Source organism: Malaya genurostris, chromosome 2 (assembly GCF_030247185.1).
Source record: "Malaya genurostris strain Urasoe2022 chromosome 2, Malgen_1.1, whole genome shotgun sequence".
NCBI lineage: Eukaryota > Metazoa > Arthropoda > Insecta > Diptera > Culicidae > Malaya > Malaya genurostris.
Genome location: NC_080571.1, coordinates 278,082,633 through 278,103,450, shown reverse-complemented (window position 1 = coordinate 278,103,450; position 20,818 = coordinate 278,082,633). Strand labels below are relative to the sequence as shown.

Here is a 20,818-nt window from a genome sequence, read left to right as displayed (position 1 = left end):
TTGAAATCGCAAACCTGCTGCATTTCAGAAATGGGTTTACATGAAATTTTCGAAATCGAACATTTTTTTCAATACCAAATGTCTTAAAATTGTCTGAATCGTCGAGATCTAGTGTCATCTCAAAAAAATGGACTATGGAATCGAAATAGAAAATTTATTTTTTATGCAAAATACCTTAGAGTTACCTGAAACATCGATATAACACCAGATCTCAACGTTCGATTTCGGGAATCTCAAAATTCGATGTTTCAGAAAGTTGATTTTTTTCAACAAAAAAATTCGAGATGGAACTAAATTAGGTACGTTAGAGTTTAGGTAAATTTGCCAAAATTATTGAGATTTTCAGTAAAACCGAAGTTTCATTCTTTTGCAAATTGTGGTCAAAATCAGTTTCTAACTATAATAATTAAAAAAAACTGTATGTCATAAAATTTGAAAGTTTTGACGTGATTTGTTTGGTAAAATTTTTCCAAGAGAAATTCCAGGAATGAGTAGACGAAAAAGTGACAAAATCAGAATTCTCCGATTTGGATGAAACTTTGCACATGGCTTCAGTATGGCAAACCATAAGTTTTGAACCGATGGAGAGGTCAATCCGACTCACGACTGACTTTTAAAAAGGGCGTATGTAATTTTGCATTTCACAAAAATGACCTTTTTCAAATCGTTGTAACTCGGAAACCGTTAATTGTACAAAAATGGCGTTTAGGAAGAAGTTGTAGGGGATCGATTGCTAAGCATTTCTGGAATTGCTCAATAATAGAAATTCTCTGAATTTGTTCAAAATTTCTTGAGATTCCTTGAGCGGATGTATAATTTTGTTCATCAATACATTGTTGCTGGTCAAGATTCCAATATTTTAGATCTGAAAAATATAAATGTCATCGTTTTAATTTTCGATTTACATACAAACAAGTGACAAAAATTGAAATATTTATATATATTTATAAATTTACCGATATTTTATGGTTTTTCTTTTGATAGTGTAAAAATGGTACTTGGGCAAAAATTGTAGTTGGTAACACTAACAATCAAATAATGTGTAAAATTTATATAAATTTTGAATAAATCTACGAACTTCATTAAATTCGGGAGTGTAAAATTTACAGTGGCGTCGCGTGATCAAATTTTCGGGTTGTGCAATGATTATGTGGTATGATATCAGAAGTAACAATTCGTTGTAAGTGAAAACTAAGATTGAGGAATGGATTTCCGCTTGTGTTTTTCAATATAATGAAATAACGATCTACTTTTGGATGGGTTGTTTTTATTAAACTCATTTGTTTCAATAATACAATAATATGAATAAGTATTCGATTCAATAGTAGAATTCGGCGCTCTGCACGAATCTGTCAATAACTTCATCAATAAAATCGCTTCGACGTTGCAACTGAGACAGCAATTTGTTTTCAACTGCCATAAGCATAAGCCACTGTGTATGTACAAGTTCTCACGAAGCCAAGCGTGACAGAGATAACAACTAGCTGAACTGAATAATTCCTTCTCTTTTTGAATCTGAACTGAATAATTCCTTCTCTTTTTGAATCTGTGCAGTAACTCATGTGCACGGGAAAGACACTAACATAGCGACAAGAAAAATGAAATTTTCGCAATTTTGGTGCACAAGAGCCCAAGTTCAGAGCGCCACATACTACGGCTACGGTAATGCGACATGAAAAGACCGTTTGGCTGTTATTGACCAGTAAGCGCAAACAGCTTAGAATGAATTTGTGCATATTGTGCTGGGAACAAAAAAAATTTTACGGTGCCATCCGACCATTTTTTATCGAATAGATAGAGAATGTAAAAAATAATTGAATGCGAAAGGGGTTGCAGTTAGTTCCTTCAATTCAGCCAGTTGTGTAGTGCACGAGGTGCACATGAGGACGAGACGCCACTGAAAATTTATTAAGATTCGTTGAAAACTTGCTGTGCTATGACAGCTCGAAGTTACCGTTCAAATTTTTTTAGGCTCGGTATTTGGAGTGTTAAAAAAACTAAAAAGAGGCGATTCTAGCCTATTCCAAAAAACCGGGAATTTCTATCTCGCAAACCGGGAAAACCGAGGAATTGAAATCGGCAATTCACTTGCCACTCTGACCAAATCGATCGGACCCACCGTTTCTGAAACATAAATTATTTTAACATGTAAAATTTTCAAGGGATTCCCTTCTCAACAGAAAGGCTAAAGTAAAAAGGGCCATGAATAACGGTTATGCAAAATTTGAGCCAAATAAAATAATACGAAAATAAAATTTCGAAAAAGAAATTTGTCATTTGCGGTGGAATTGCTCATTAGTAATGAAGATGAATTACCTCTCTGCTTTTGTTAAATAATGAAGAAAAAGTATTTGACACAGCGTTAAGTCTCCGCCAACAAGCGACTCAATTTTGTTAATTCATACAAATTAGGTACATTTTTTCTCAGGTGGGAAATTATAAAAATTCGCACTATGTCTACATTAATAAACCCCTGCTCTCTCATTGTATCAGAGCTCGTTTTGAAATGTATGAATGTAGGGATGAATTGAAAATCTAAAATTATCGACTGGGTGATTTCTCGAATCAGTAACACTTCTCACAGAACAATTTGTTGACATATCGTAGGCAATTTTTATGTAGTAGACTACGGCTTCTACTTGGGCGGTCACAACAGTACCTGCAATCGGAAAAAATGTATCATTATGAAACAAAAAACACTTCCAACTCGTCCTTCTTCGTTGCTTGTGCTTTCGTAGCGAATTGATTGCAACTTACGATCACGCCTAATCAACGCCTAAGGCTACCGATAGTATCTAACATGGTCGGCTTGGTTTAGCTGAGCTGGTCTCTCCGTACCGTATTGATTTGTAATTAAATGTGTTGCGTTTTTTTATTGCTCTATATTAAGCACAAACAAGGCTCGTTAGCAGCAACCGCGGCGGCAAAGCAGATTCAAGCCAGTCCGAAGCTCTCCTTTTTTGTGTGCACACCATGGCCGGCGTTTTCAGGCCAATAAAATCTCATACATTTTTCGCGGCATGGTGAGAATATGGCAAAAATGACAAGAATCATAATGATTGTCACCAAAACCGGTGTGACGAAGAATTCAAGAGTTGACGTACGCCTCACGTGTGTGCTTCGCTCGTCACCGTTCCTTTTGCACTCAGTCTGCACAGGTTCAGGTTGGAATACTGATTATCCTTTTTTTGCCTAGTTTTACGAAAAAAAATACGCTACCACCTACCTAAAGCATAGTCTGATACCAAAAAAAAAATTCAATCACGCCATTGAAATTCTGAGTAACTTATAATCGGATGGTTTTATACGTAAAACCACCGAATGGCGTCGCATGATTCCATTTCCATCGGAAAACGGATGTGACGAAAAAGTTCACCCCTCCATTCCGGCAAATCATTCGTCAATCTCCGGTACATTTTGGGAAAATGTGAGATTCGTTCTTCGAAGATTGCAGTCGTGCGAAAGAGAAAACAAAAAAAAACAATTCTTCAAATGTGATTAGGTAATCGTACCCAAGTCCAACCACTACTAGAAGTCCAAACTGGCCTCGATAAAATCATGCTATGCCACATGAGATGAATACTTAATCCCTGATATCGATAGTGAAGTGAACCAATAGCAGGCTCAGCGCCATCGCTGACGTACGTCAAATTTAATTAATGCTGACTTGAGATCAACTTTTAATTACCCGGCTTGATTTAGTCATCAATGAATGATGAGTGGTATATGGCAAGCAGCAGCAGCCGTTTGGAGATAAGTAGATTGTAAAATCTGTCCTCCGGCAGGCGTTGGATACCGCAAATATGGCGTCCCCCCCAAGATGGACAGCAATCAGCCTGTAATGCACCACCAGAAGCTGATGCGTAATTGAAGTGTTATTGCAGATTTGGGTTGGACGAAAATACCACATTTTATCGCAAAGATTTGTTTGTCTGCTTTGATTATGTAGATTTTCCGAATCTCAGGGCAGAAGAAAATTCAAGACTTTCTAAATTTGTGGTTTATATAATACCTTAGCTATATTTTTGAAAAGATGGTTTACTCAACCTCCTTTTCTAGGCTAGTGATTGAAAATTAGGTAATTGAAATGTGAGGACATTGTCGTCTCGTTGCAAAATTTACGGGATGTGCTCTGATTATATCGGATGCAGCAGTTCGTTGTAAGTGAAAACCAAAGATTGAGGAATTAATATTCGCTTGTGTTTTTCAATATAATAAAATATCGATATACTTCTGGAAGGGAAATTTTTTCTTTAAGCTTGTTTCGTATCATCGATACAATAGAAAAAATCCGCGCGCTGCACGTCGAGCAAATCTGTCAATAACTTCACCAATAATACCGCCTCGTAGTTGCAATTGAGACAGCCAGATTTTTTTTAACTGTGTTAGAACCAAGAATCAGAATGAGCAAAAAAAAGTTCCCGCAGCGTTTGAACTCTGTACGACACTTTGTTTTCCATAGCACTTTGATCTGTGATTGATTTCAGAAATATGTGAAAATCTGTATTATATTAAATTTCTCTCTCTGATTAATCTGTGAACCTGGAATCTCTGGAGATAGCAATTTGTTTTCAACTGCCATAAGCATAAGACACTGAAGCCTCCCTCTCCTGAAGGTGTGCATACAAGTTCTCACAGAGCCAAACGTGGCAGAGAGAACATCAATGAAAGAATACGGAGAATGGGATGCAGCTATTTCCTTCAATTTGACCGGTTGTGCAGTGCACGAGGTGCACATAACGACAAGACGCCACTGTATTGCACATTTTTTACTTCGCTGCTTTTGAAGACGGTATAAATATTTTAACAATCTTCACCCTGTAATTCCGGAACCGGAAGTCGGATCCAGACAAAATTCAGGAATTCAATATGGGACTATAAGACCTGAGTTTATGCAAATCGGTCAAGCCATCGCTGAGAAAAGTGAGTGAGATTCATTTTGGAATATATAACCACTATTTCCGGTGTTTGTTTGGTTGTCTACTGATAATAGCTTCCAATTGGAGTAGTTTCGAGACCCAATTAGAAAAAAAATTACGTTTCTTGTTTCGCCGCTTTAAGCGACGGTATCACATTTTTAACACATTCTTCCCTATAATTCCGAAACCGGAAATCAGATCCTGATAAAATTTGGAAGTTTTGTTTGGAACTATGATACCCTTCATTTGATTTGTTAAAATCGGCGGTTAAAATTTGTTAACACCATCTCTGAGAAAAGTGAGGAAGTAATTTGAAATAGGAATTTTTCACTAATGATCCAGTAATTCCGGAATCGGTAGTCGGATCGAAATAAAATTCAGGAACTTTGTATGGGGCAAATATTTCTTTCATTTAAATATAAGTTTGTGAGAATCGGTTCAGCCGTCTCTGAGAAAAGTTAGTGTACTTATTTCCATGTTTGCCTTTCTTATATAGAAAGGCTATGCAATCGCTGTGAAACCCGACTTTACAACCGAGGACCGGAGGGCCGAGTGTTGTATACTGGTACGCGTCGGTACGTGCGGCTTTGCTTCGTTCGCAGTGTGTTTTGTTTAATTTCGTATAGCGTGCAGGGTTGCCACATTTAAATCTATATTCTTCAGGTGAAAAAAGGCGGGTGGGTAATGTCAGAGACATAACTGGATGTAGTGAATACGAAAACAACTGACATGTTCCTTAACACATCCGAATATCAATTAGTTGATCAATTGTATGAATTATGCAAGCATTCTCTTTTTTCACATTTTTGGCAAAAACAAAGAAGGTTTCACTTGATCTCGATTACTGTGAATTTCACACAGCGAAAAGTGCACAAATCTAATCAAACTGTTCTAGATTTGCACTAGAGATGGGCAATTCGCTCCTGATATTTTCCAATGAATCGAATCATAAAAGTGAGCTAACAGCTCACAGCTCTTTTTCAAAGAACCGCAGCCCACCAGCTCACTCATTTGGTACCCTGTTCGCCGCATTGTGAAAAGGGGAAATGATACGAGCTGAACGGATCTTCAGCTCTTGAAGAATGAGAAAAAATGTTTGCAACAAGTTTCGTTATTTCTAACATGCCTGCATCTATCCTTTAACGGATTGAATGAGACATTATCAGTAAGAAATCTTACCTCTCATGACGCAAGAAAAACGGGTAACAAAACTAATTATCAGTTCAATCTAAATGAGGTGATGAGTTGATACATCGAATCGATTCATTTTGGTGAGCTGATCTCCTCGGAGCTGCTCACCAATATGAGCTGTTTCGCACACCTCTAATTTGCACAAAATTGAGGATATTTACCTTCGATTTGCGAGCAAGAAATCCTAATAGTTCTTTAGAAAATTTTTAAAGCCATTAGAACGGCTGATTTTGTGTGATGCTCCCCATCGTTGTCCTCTTTTCGTTGTTTTTCACCAATGCAAACAACTGGCAGCTGTGACGTAATCGCTCTTGTCGGAAGCGAAACTAGCTTTGCAAACGACACACAATACATCTGCTCGCAGTGGCCATAGAATCCAAACTGATCCAATTTTTGTTAGGAGGTTTCTTTTTACGTGATTTCGTTTGTAGTTCTTTCACTAATGGGCGGTCCTAACGGCTATAAAAATAGCAGCATATAGAATTTTAATATCGATTATTTCATTTCGGATTTGCCCTTCATTGAAAGAAACTGTCAGGATGCTGTACGGGATTCATTCCTGCCTTTCAGAAGGACCAAATTGTGGAACTCACTACGATATTAAGCACTGTTCGGAACACAACTGAAAATTTTATCATAAAATTGTGATCATATTTCCGATGGCATGTAGCAAAAATTATGTTGATTCGTTAGATACAACAAGAGATATTCACGATCAATAACTTATCACTCTCTCAGAGGGTAAATTTTGAAAAGGCGCCCCATAGTAAAGTAAGTCGTATTCACGACAAAAAATGTAAATGTCTATATTTTTCATTCAATTTGTACCTACTTGTTAGTGTTATTATAAAATCATGATAACGATGCTTTTCTACAAAAGTACACAGCCTTCCTCATATAGAAAGTTTATAAAATCACTTGAAAAATTGACTTTTGAAATTTGGCCCAGAGGGCTAAATGTTCTATATCATTCGACACAGTTCTTCGAACTGAGCAATGTACCTGTCTGTGTGTGTATTCGTGTGTGAGTATGGGCCAAATAATGTCACTCATAAAATAATAAATCTCATAATCCCATAGGTTGCTATTGAATTCCATCATGCTTTCAAAGAGTAAAGTTGTAAAAATTGCACACCGTCGTTTAGAGCGACGATGCAAAAAGGGAAAAATTCTACTAGATTTGGCTCAAAACTGATTCAATTTGTAGGCTAAATTTGTTTAGTAAGTACAAATCGACTTCGGCTATACTGGTTCCAAGTTCCCGGTTCCAGAAGTACCGGAAATAGTGGTCAAAAACTCTAAAACGAGACTCGTTTGATTTTTCAGAGATGATTTGATCGATTTCCACAAACAGACTCAAATAAATGTTCCTGTAGTCTCATAGGTTGCTGTTTAGTTTCATTCTGGTCCAACTTCCGGTTCCAGAACTATGGGGTAAAGTGTGTTCAATCATTTAGTGCGACGATGCAAAGTAAAGAAACTATAATGGGATAACTGTTTACATATTGAAAAGGTTAAATTTTTTTTTTATTTAAAAGATATTTTATTCAGGCCTATTTGCGTATAAGCTTTACGTGGCCGATTTAGCTGAGTTTTTAGATAATTTTTTTTTTGTATTGGATTTCGTTGTCACCCTTTTTCTAGGGGGAGAGGAGCTTCCATTTTCCTCCTGCGAGGATTGAGGGGCAGTTTGTTCGTGGTTCGTCTCGTCATCCATTGAATGGTAAGCTGTTAATTGCAGCTGGTGTACTTTGTTCTATAGGGGTTACGTTGGATGGTTTCGTTGAAGGGGATACTTCCCTGTTGTTGGTGACTGTCACAGGTGTACTGGGGTTGCTTGGGGTTGATGTGAAGGAAGCACCGTTGTCCTTTGTTATAGTTGTCTCCTTGTCCGGTTTATCACATGGCTTACCGTAGTGAACAGCTTTTTGGCAATATTGACATGTGGCCATCTGATTGTCATATGTAACAAGTGATTTGCACGGTATTCTTGTATTCTGACCGAAAGTCACATAAGAAGGTATAGGCCTCCTCAAGCGCATGCGTAACAAACGTACGCCATTTAGAATACCGGGGAAAAAATTCTTCTACTTTTCTTTTTCGATAGAGAGAATCTCCGTATTGGGACATGGTATGGGGAATATAAGGATCGATGACGCTCGAGGGAAGATCATGCACACGCACTTCTATAGCACTATCTTCCATATATACTGGAATGTTGTACTTAATGTTCTCGTGTTCCACATAATGCACATTATTATTGTCTTTTGCGAATTGAATTGCATCCAACTCTTTATAAAACTGGATGTAAACAACATTATTCGTCTTATTGCATTGAAGTAAATGCACACGTTTAATATCAAGATGCATTTGCTCCTTAAGCAAACCTTCAAGTTCTCGTATCGAAGGTCGAATTTTGCACTGTCTGAAGTCAACAATAATTGTATTCTTTCGTACCGGCGGTAGCTTTTGTTTGTTTGGTTCACTCATTTTCGAGGTCTATTGTTCACTACACAATACTGTACTTGGTTTCTTCTGTCCCCAACGTAAGCGGTTTTGTTTTATCGACTGACTTGGATGGGATGTAAACCCGAACTGAAAAGGTTATATTTGTTCATACCCAAAGAAAGATTAAAAAAAAACTTGATAGATTTTTTTAAATATAAGCAATTTTTGGCTTAATCTTAAAAATCAGTTTTTTGGCTTAATCTTAAAAATCATTTGATCTTCAACCTTGATCAATGACCCAATAGTAGTCTTCAAACGAGCTAAAGTTTGTAAAAATCAGTTCACTCATCTCTGAGCGGCAATAAAAACTTTAAAACGAGCCTAGATGTGTTAAAATCGGTTCAAGCATCTCTAAGAAAATTAAATGGTTTAGAATTTTGACTACTACTTCCAGTATTCCCGGAACCGGAAACTGGAAACCGGTAAAGCTGAGTTTGATTGGTTGGTCAGAAACTGACACGACCCACCAGTGAAAACAGTTTTGAGTAAAATTTAGAAGAACTTTTCTTCATTTTGCTTCATTCATCCATATCAATGACGTAAGTTTTTGACTACCTCCGGTACTTCCGAAACCAACGACTGATAACTGATACATCTGAAAAAACACTTTTTGTCCATCAACTAACAAGACGTTCACGACATAAGAAATATATGGTTAATTGAAAGGATTTTATTCAATTTTACATAGTCATGTATAGAAACACATACCATTCAATTCCGGAACCAGAAGTCATATTCGGTTGAAATCCAATAGCGTTCTACAGGTATGTAAAATCTTTCATTTGCATCTAAGTTTGTGAAAATCCGTTCAGTGATCATTGAGAAAACTGAGTACATATTTTATACAATTCTTTGCAAATTCCATACTGTAATTCCGGAACCGGAAGTTAGATGTGATGTGATGTGATGTGAAGTGAAGCCTTGGACTTGCCAGTGGATGCGGGTAGACTTACAGCAGCCTCGATATGACTCATCCATTCACCTTCTTACTATAGCTGTTACCGAAAAGCGAACAAAAAGGGTTGGGCGGATATGTAAGTAGAGTCACTTACTCGTATTCCGCGGGAATAAAAGATGCTCTTCCAACCATAATATCCAGTGCATGGATGAAGCATTTCGCTATACATGCTTGAACCCGCCTGATGGTTTGTTTGAGAAGGGCGCGTCAGATTCATTTCAAACCTTCAGAAGGAAACAAGTTTCCTTCAAGTGACTTGGGCTGGCTATCCACAATCCCTCGTCCAGTCATCAATTCGTCCGATGCCCTGATGCTCCCTCCCCTTTACGTACCCGTGCAAAATGTTTCATATTGATAAATACAATGAAACATAGTGTAATGAAATTAATATAACATAATATGATATAATAGATTACAGAATAATATAACATAATATAATATAATATATTTTAATTTAATATAATATAATACAATGTTATATAATATAATATAATATATTATAAAACAATATATAAAAGAACAGTTAATGTAGAGTGTCAGTTATGCTCTTCTATCTTCGCAATACTGCAGGAAGTAGAATATTTCTCTTCTAATAACAATAATATCCACATATATAAAAATAATATATGTTATTATTATTGATGACAAATTAATAATAATAACAATAAATATTATAATGAAAATAATAATAAAAAACAAAATAATATAGTACAATGAAATATATAATAAATAATAGAATGAATAAAATGATATGTTGCGATATGCTGTGATATTATATTACTTGAATTTATATGTCATTTCTCATCCTCTCATTCTGCCATCAACGCATTCCCTCGACCAATTGTCACCACAGACACACGTGTAGACATGAAACAGGAACCAGTGAGGATCAAGCTCGCCTTGTGACGACCTTGATAGTTAGTTAAAAGATTACTTTAAAAATGATAACTTATAAGGAAAACAAATTTATATTTTGCGCAGAGGTACGTAGTACTACTCGTAATAAACCCTATAATATAATATAATATAATATAATATAATATAATGCAATATAATGCAATACAATATAACATAATATAATAGAACACAATATAATATAATATAATAAAATATAATATAATACAATATAATATGATATAATGCAATGCAGTATAATACCATACAACATAGTATATCATAACATGAAATAGTGTAAGACGATAATATTTGAAATAATATGCTATGATAGAATATAACAGTTAATGTCGCAGTGTAAGTTACGCTCTTCTAATAATAATAATAATAATAATAATAATAATAATAATAATAATAATAATAATAATAATAATAATAATAATAATAATAATAATAATAATAATAATAATAATAATAATAATAATAATAATAATAATAATAATAATAATAATAATAATAATAATAATAATAATAATAATAATAATAATAATAATAATAATAATAATAATAATAATAATAATAATAATAATGGGCTTCAACCTACAAGCCATTTCGCACCCTCTCATTCTGCTACTAACGCAGAAGGCGATAGCACCCAGTCGACGCCGTTCTATTGACCAAATGTCATCATAGACGCTCGGGGAGGCATGAGATAGGGACTTGTGAGGACTTAGTTATCTCACCATTTGACGACCCCGGAACCGGAAGTTAGATCCGGATAAACTTCAATAGCGTTCTACGGATAAACTTCAATAGCGTACATCGCATCCGCGACCTTCAACCAGGAAATTTATGTGCCTGGAGTACCTAAAAAATCGTTGTCTGTTGTCTTCCCTTAAGAGACATAATGGTACCGTTTTGTTCAGCCATCTAGCCATTTCACAAAAAATAAAATGGAGTGGCATACAACCAGCGACCAGGTGCGGCTTGGAAAGGAATTAATCAGGCTATGCAAAACATGACGAAAGAAGTCAAATGAAAGGCCCGGCACTGCGCATTCACTAAAAGTTGAAGTTTTGTTAGAAAAATTCTTTCAAATGTAAGTAATCCTGTCCAGCAAGCAGTCTAAAGTTTGTCTTGACGTAGGTTTCATCATTCTGATCCACGCAATCAAACTTCTGCGATCATACCCAGGCCGATTTGTTTTTTGGCTCGATGCATGGTTGTAGATGAAACTCCCAGCTTGAGATTTGAAACAGTTTACCACTCTTTTTGAGTTTTTTTTTCGGTTTAAAATATTACCCACCTGCAGTCTTTCTGGCTGTCGATAAACGTTATCGAAACATTTTTTTAACATTGGAGACTGTTCGATTAGCTATATTCACCAATTGAGCCAACTTGGTTTGCGAGTATTTCGGATTTTCACGATGCTCGAGCAAAATTTTGACAGATTGCTCCTCTTACTTCGATGAAAATTTCACAATTAAACATCAAATGTTTAAATCTAACAGTAGACAGGATCCGAAGCAGATTTTTGCAACAGACAATGAAAAAAAAGCGTCAAAATGAATATAATTAATTTTTTATCGTAACACCTCTGAAATGATTTCAAGAAATATCTAACTAGTTACAGCGAAATAACAGTTTCAATTTCATAACCAAACAATTTTACTGCGAAGTTCGTTCTTTCAGAGTAAATCAGTCTCTATCAAACATTAACTGAAGCAATTTTTTCAGGGTGGCAAGTGACCGTGAAAACCGGGAAAAAGTCGGAAATTTAGTTTTACCGGGAATAACTAGGAAAAACTCGGGAATTTTATTGCAAATCCAGGAAAAAATTTACTAGTCCTAATCTTAGTAACGATTTTTAGCATCATGATTTTCCTGATACAACAAATGAAAAGATGAAGGCCATTTTGTGTTTGAACTAGAAGTTCAGAACAAGTTTTGAAACTTCTTATTGTCCCTCACAGGTTCAATGGTGCACAATCCATTGAAAATGGGGCCAACACCTTAGCAATTTTAAATCAATAATAGCTTTCTTAGTTGTCATCAATAACTGCACAATGAAAGCTCATAATGAAAAATGATTTGGATGGATTCCAAGTGCAAATGACAGTTTTTCTTTGTTTATTTTCTCTTTCATTTATTACGGCGTATTCCTGTATTTTTCAACATATTTTTAACAGCAAATCGAAAGTTGATAGTTTTAGTCGTTATTCTATTCAAAGTGTAAGGTACAAAGATTGCCTATAGGACCGTAATAATCGAAAGAAAGAGTAAAGAAAGAGGAACTGTCATTTACATTTAGGACCTTTTCTAGTGTTTCTTCAAATTTCAGAATAAGTATGCATAATGGTAAAAGTAACATCAAGTAACATGTTTGATAAATTTTATAAAAATTCTTAGGGGCCGTATTTTTAGTTGCCGGCCAATGATTTCCCTAATTTCACCAAAATTTGTCTCAGTAATGTCAAATTGTGACTATACTTGTTTAGTAATCTTGGTATTGATTTCAATAGGGTTCACAAAATCGACAAAGCAGTCGACTTGTATTTTATTCGCCGTTTGCAAGGAGTATTGGATTTCCTTCTTTGACAGCTGAAATCAATTTTTCAGAGTTCGTAAGAGCTTGTTCAGTGTCGATAATAGGAGAATCAAATTTAGATCATCTCAGTCACTAGAGGCATAGAATTTTTAGTCCGAGTTTAGAAAACCGGGAAATTGAAATCACTATTTCACTTGCCGCCCTGGTTTTTGCTTGGCCATTGCATGTAAAGACAAAGAAAATAAAGAAAAAAAATAAACAAAAGCTGTTCCCAACACTATTTAATTTAATTAAAAATAACAACGTGCTATTTGAGCCAGTTAGTTCTGATTAGATTTGCCATTTCAATCATATACACATACTTTTTTATATTATATTCTGAAAACCACAAAGAGAACGATTTAATTATTATTATGGTAACTCTCTGGTACATGTTTGGTCTTTGGTAAAAAAAATTGTGGATAATACTGAATGAGTTCACAATACATCACAACACATATGATACAAAGAATTGTTTTCAAGAACCAAACTGCGCAGTGGTGTATGATCTTAGACCGTGCTCCAATTCGATGAATAAACATGTCAAATTCACCATGAAAATAAACAGCATGGGAATGCAGTACTACTGTGCCGGGAAGCCCGGTGATACCTTTTGTATCCATAGGACTAGTTGAACCAGAGCAAAATTATTATGGCAAAACGGTGCTATTATTAGAAGAGATTGACGAAATCTTGGCAAATAATGACACAATGTTAACAATAGATGGAAATAAGCCAACGAATAACAATTTGCCAACCAACCTTGACTTGACCACGTAAAATGACAAATGTCGTTTCTCGATATGACGGGAAACAAATCTATCTCCGACATAAACAATGTACGTAAGACAAACAAGTACCCAGGTGATGGCAATGAGCGGACTCCTAGAAAAATTATATACAGAAACCAGTTGTTCTACATGTGTGCGGAGATACCGGGCAGGACATGCAGGTTATATACAGGCTATGAGCCTGCGGTAACAGATATCATTGTATTGTCTAATAGCTAAATAACAGCCGAAAAGCGTTTTCAAACAGAGGATATAGTTCTGTTACAGGATAAATTGTTTGCAATTTCGGAGGTTTATAAAAATGAAAAATCTCGTAGTATTAAAAATGTAAGATGTGTAAGATTGTACTTAATGATTAACACTTGTCAAATCTACAACGGAACTGCTTTGCCAAACTTTTGCCGAAGCGTATAAAATCGATATAAAAAATATTTAACATAGAAACAATAACATATTTTTGAAGCAAGATTCACCGACAAACAACACTTTTTTCCTTCGCTCAACCTATGGAAAACAACCGCAACAGTAACGAGACTAATATTAATGACTTCCTTTCTCAAGTATGCTCTATTCAGAAACTGCAAAAGCCGCTAAATGGTTTGTGAATGTTTTATGTCACTAATGTACGTTATCACAGGGCAAGCGAAGTGCAATTAAGCATGCAACAGTAGTTGAGTTTGGAGTGTGGAACACAAAAGCACTGGTTCGTAAGACCGGCTTACACAACTTCCAGATCCGAATTTGAAGGATCTTTAACCACCCAAAGCAAAGTCTAGGCATTACATTCTTTTTGTTGAATTTGGCCTTTCTGTTTCAACAGACTTCGCAGCCGATTCTTAGTGTACAGAATCATTGCATGGCTAGTACTACGAATCCTACTGACACTAAGAACCCTGCCAGGTCGTAGCTCGAACATAGGACAACTGGCTTATAAGACCAGCGTCCTATGCATTGAACCGCCAACCCGGGACGCCCAGTGGGTTCTGAATATTTCAAGCGGGTGAATACTGCCCTGAAAGAGATAGAAGTAAGTTAAATTGCTTTTTTGAGCTTAGAACACGAGATATTCTAAAAGCATCCTGAGAAGATCACTGACATTAACTGATTCGTTTTTTAACGAAAGCAAATGCTTTTCCACTGCTAATATCATGACCTGTATAACAAAGTTCTAATCAAATCATTTGATCATTTTTGCACAGCAGACGAACAAACTTTTTCCTTCTCATACCCATTTCAACCCCAATCATCTAACTTAGTTTTTTTAAGGGTTAAACTACTTGAGGCAATAAAAAAACGGTGGTTCATTAGCAATGATTGTTGATACGCTCCCGCAATGATAAACAGTGAAAACGACATTGCAAAGCATAAAAAAAAATTCTGTGATATATTCGTTTTCCTACCGCTGTATGCCAGCTAACCAATTGAGATCACTCAATGCTTTCGGGTGTGAGTGTGTGTAAATTTATAATGAACTCGCAGTTAGCGGTCACCATTTAATATAAATCATGCTGATGATATGAGCACAACTTGTTGGGATAGCCCACTCCTGAGGCAGTTATTTACTTATGGTTCCACCTTCCGAAAGGTCAGACTGGGATATTTTTCATCATATTTATCCTCTGCATGCATAATATAGTAATATGCCCGTAAATAATGTAAATCAAATCGGAGGTGGAAGGTTTTCATTTGATTGAAAGAAAGTTACGATTGGGTTATGTTGTAAGACACTAGAAGCTGCCAATGAGTCAGGTTATCGATACGAGGTCAGTAGTACGTAGTGCTACAGGATCACTTTCTACCGACGCTCGCAAAGTATCATGTACGTTTTTTTTTCTCACTACATAATCAGGTTGCCTTCTGGAATGTGTTCTCCCAAGAAGCTTTGTTGGTAGAGCATCTCTACAGTTAGGATGGTATGGTAAATGGTGATTTTTTTCGCAAAATTCAAATGACCAAACAAAGCATTAAAATGAGAGAAAATGTTGATAATTAATTCATTTTATTATAATTTTATTTTTTGGAATGATGAACTCTGGGCAGACGGTTGCCGCAAGTAATCAGTATGTTTTTCGAATAACAAAAACACGAGCTGATAGGTAGGGTAACAGAGATATTTTGGCCACTTCATATATTTTGGTCCACTCAACAAAATTTATAGATTTCCCCGATGTTAAGTAATCCATGTTTCATCAAATTCAAGCTAATCACATTAAATTACTTATTGCGAAAGGGGTTTTCAAAGATATTACAACATTTGGTGGATATTTTTACAAAGTGGGCCAAAAATTAAATAAATCCTAATGTGAGCCAAAATACCTCTGTTAATCATAGAAAAAATTGTCAAATTTCTTTATATTATTAAACAAAGTTCCGTGTTTCTGTATATGTTGATGTAAGTTTGAGGGTTAGATGGCGAACTTACAATATACAAATAATCGAAAAAAAGATCTACAAAAGAAAATTTGTTGGTTTTATTAAACAACAATAGTTTACCTTTAATGTTAAAGCACTTCTTTGTTCAACATCATACAAAATAAATACCGATTCGGTCACAAAATAGTACGAAACAAAAAAACGCTTAGAAGAAAAGACAGAACGCAAATCAATTTAAAGAACTATACCTCCGAAAATACTGGAAATACGGCTTTGAAGTTTTGCATATTATGTCATCAGATAATATATCTAATTATTAAAACAACACAATAAATTTTGATTTTTTATTTCGATCCCCTTGATACGAAAAAAAGTCTGACGTTTGTTCCTCAGAATTTAAATTGCAAAGTATATCGATGAATCGACGCGTAAGAGGTTCAAAAACAGTGACAAGGAGCATTCCATGGAGACTGAAAACATATGAACGCAACAAAGTGGTAGTTTTCCAGCACAGGGATTCATGTTATACGCAAGAAAAAATGGCTTTGAAATGAATCACCCTGACATAAAAAACCCTAGCGTTTTACTGCATGCATAGTTATTTTACTGCATTGAACAAACAATCTGCAAATGATGGATTATTTCCGTTATATTTATATGTTTGCCTTTGTTGATGAATGCTAATATAATAATGCTAATATAATATATATATATATATATATATATATATATATATATATATATATATATATATATATATATATATATATATATATATATATATATATATATATATATATATATATATATATATATATATGCGTAAGCACCGAATTGATAACTAACTTCGGGTTGCAAAATGGATGAACTTGTTAAAGCACCCGTGAGTGTTATTTTTCTGTTTTGTGCGCCGTTCGCTCCATATGAAAGTAGAATAGTTTCATTGATATTTCGCTGAAGAAAATGCATTAAAAAATGTTTAGAATCAAAAAAATCCTAAAGTTCGTACATTTTCATAACAATTAATCGAACAGCTGAAAAGAAAACGTGTCAGTTTTATCCGTATTCCCGACAATGTCTTGGTTATGCCTACGATATCATCCTCTGTTGTCGTTGGGGGGAAACTTTTAATGGTTTTCTTCGTTTTCGTTTCCTTATCTAGAAGGGTTATGTAATTCTAAAAACTTTAACTCGTAACTTAAATTTTTTATTCCTAGAATTGAATGATCAGTATCGATGCCAGCTTGTTCCGAATGTAGATCGGCTATGTAACAGGAAGGATTGTTAGTCCCACATTAGATATACTATTGCGTACTTCACAAGTCTGAATAAAATATTAAGATAATTTCTGACACTTTTATATGCCTATTTTTGACACCTATTGATTCAGATTGATTCGGGTAGTTCACTAAAGCATACTACAGCGTTTAAATTAAATATTCGACAATATTTCTCAGACCAATCGTATCAGAAATAATACATTTACACTTGATGGAAAAATTGCGATTACGTCAATTGTACGATTATATCTCCGTAATTTGAAATGTCAACCATATGTTCTTCGAAATCGACCCACTGCCCAATTTTAGTCTCGAACGATAAATCCATATACAAGCAAATTGAGCGGTAATGTTTTGACGGTTAAGTCACTTATGCCTAAAGAGAGAGCCATTTGAACTTCAAACCAGTTTACTGAACTAATAGTAGTTTCCAAACGAGCCTAGCTTCGTTGAAATCGGTTCAGACATCTACGCAGGTAAAAAGCGCGTTTAATTGGATTCGTCAATTATACCATTATATCTCCGAAACCAGAAGTCACAGCCATTTGATCTTCAACCTTGATCAATGACCGAATAGTAGCTTTCAAACGAGCCTTAGTTTGTAAAAATCGATTTACCCATCTCTGAGAAAATTGAGCGGTAATAAAACTAAGCGTTTTGGCGGTTAAGTCACTTATTACATTATACTCCGGAACCAGAAGTGACAGTCATTTGATCTTCGAACTTGATCAATATCTCTACAAAGCATCAAAACGAGCCTAGCTTTGTTAAAATCGTTTCAGCCATCTCTGAGAAAATTGGGTGGTAAAAAGCAATGCGTTTCGTCGGTTACGTCACTTATACCATTATACATCCGAAATGATGACTCAAGAGTAGCTTTCAAACGAGCCAAAGCATGTTGAAACCGATTCAGATAACTCCGAGAAAATTGTCAGAAAAAATGCGTTTTGTCGATTACGTCACTTATACAATTATATTTCCGGAACCAAAAGTCTCAACCATTTAATCTACGAACTTGATCAATGTTTCCGAAAGTAGCTTTCAAACGAGTCTAAGTTTGTTGAAATCGGTGCAGCCATATCTGGGGAATTTTAACGGTAAAAAAACAACTCGTTTTGTAGATTACGTCACTTATACAATTACATCTCCGAAACCAGAACTCACAGTCATTTAAACCAAAAATGACAGCCATTTAATCTTCAAACTTTATCAATGGCTCAATAGTAGCTTTCAAACGAGACTATGTTTGTTGAAACCGGCACCGTCATCTTTGAGAAAATTAAGCAATTATAAACTCGTAGGAAAGAGCACACATTTTCCGACCTCGCCGAGCTGAGTCGATTGATATATACTACCATGGGTCTCCAAGGCTCCGTTCGAATGTCGGTTTTTCCAGCAATTGTATTACCTTTGTATAGAAAAAAAACCAAAAAAAAACAAATTTTTTGCGAATTTTTCATTCATTAGACATTTTCAATCTATGTTTCTACTTAGTCATAGCCAGTGGCGTCTCGTCCTCATGTGCATCTCGTGCACTGCACAACTGGTCGAAATGAAGGAATGAACTGCGTCCCCAATTCCATCCAAATTCAATTGTTTTTTGGCATCGTTATTTATTCGATGAAAGCACCGAAATTGTGTGTATTTACACGCATCTCATATACATCAGACATAAAATTTAATGTATCTGTTGTCGCTGTGTTAGTGTCTTTTCCGTGCACAGGAGTTACTGCACAGATTAAAGAAGAGAAAATTACTCAGTTCAGCTCTGAGAAACACAAGCGAATCTCCGTTACTTAATCTTTAGTTTTCACTTACAACTAACTGTTACATCTGCTATCATACCACATAAGCAGTGCACAATTAACAGATCGGCTGAAAAGTTCGTATCGTTTCTATGAGAGGGCGCCACTAGAATTAAATTCATACCATTTTCAGTTAGTACCAACCTTCAAAAGATACGTGTATAAATTTGACAGCTGTCTGATTATTAATTTGTGAGATATTGCATTTTGAGTGAAGCTACTTTTGTTATTGTGAAAAAATGGAAAAAAAGGAATTTCGTGTGTTGATGAAACACTACTTTTTGATGAAAAAAAGTGCCGCCGATACCAAAAAATGGCTTGATTAGTGTTATCCAGACTCTGCACCGGGCGAAGCAACAATTCGTAAGTGGTTTGCAAAATTTCGTACTGGTCATATGAGCACCGAAGACGATGAACGCAGTGGACGTCCAAAAGAGGCTGTTACCGATGAAAACGTGAAAAAAAATCCACCAAATGATTTTCAATGACCGTAAAGTGAAGTTGATCGAGATAGCTGACACCCTAAAGATATCAAAGGAACGTGTTGGACATATTATTCACGAATATTTGGATATGAGAAAGCTTTGTGCAAAATGGGTGCCGCGTGAGCTCACAATCGATCAAAAACAACAACGAATTGATGATTCTGAGCAGTGTTTGGAGCTGTTATATCAAAATAAAACCGATTTTTTTCGTCGATATATAACAATGGACGAAACATGGCTCCATCACTTCACTCCGGAGTCCAATCGACAGTCAGCTGAGTGGACTGCACGCGATGAACCGAACCCAAAGCGTGGAAAGACTCAACAATCGGCCGGTAAGGTTATGGCGTCTGTATTTTGGGATTCGCATGGTATAATTTTCATCGACTACCTTGAAAAGGAAAAAACCATCAACAGTGACTATTATATAGCGTTATTAGAGCGTTTGAAGGACGAAATTTCAAAAAAACGGCCTCATTTGAAGAAGAAAAAAGTTTTTTTTCATCAAGATAATGCACCGTGTCACAAGTCGATGAAAACCATGCTGAAATTGAACGAATTGGGCTTCGAATTGCTCCCTCATCCACCGTATTCTCCAGATTTGGCCCCCAGTGACTTTTTCCTGTTCTCAGACCTCAAGAAAATGCTCGCTGGTAAAAAATGTAGAAGCAATGAAGAGGTAATCGCTGAAACTGAGGCCTATTTTGAGGCAAAGGACAAATCGTACTACAAAAATGGTATCGAAAAGTTGGAAGATCGCTACAATCGCTGTATCGCCTCTGATGGCAATTGTGTTGAATAATAAAAACGAATTTTGGCAAAAAAGGTGTGTTTCTATTAAACGATACGAACTTTTCAGCCGAACTGTTAGTCAATTTTGTCACGAGACGCCACTGGTAAAATAATTTCTAAACTCGCCTCAAAACTATTCCAATCTGTAGTCATTGTCGGTAGACGGCCAAACAAATTAATTTCGTCCTTCAAGTGTCAAGAATGAGCCCAAATCAGTGTCAGAAATTATCTGAAC

General features: G+C 35.6%; 1 protein-coding gene across 1 annotated transcript in view; it reads left to right on the top strand.

Moving 5' to 3' along the window:
• LOC131430228 (GTPase-activating protein skywalker) overlaps positions 1 to 20,818 on the top strand; it is a 184,636-nt gene that overhangs the window by 33,712 nt on the left and 130,106 nt on the right. The window lies entirely within an intron of this gene.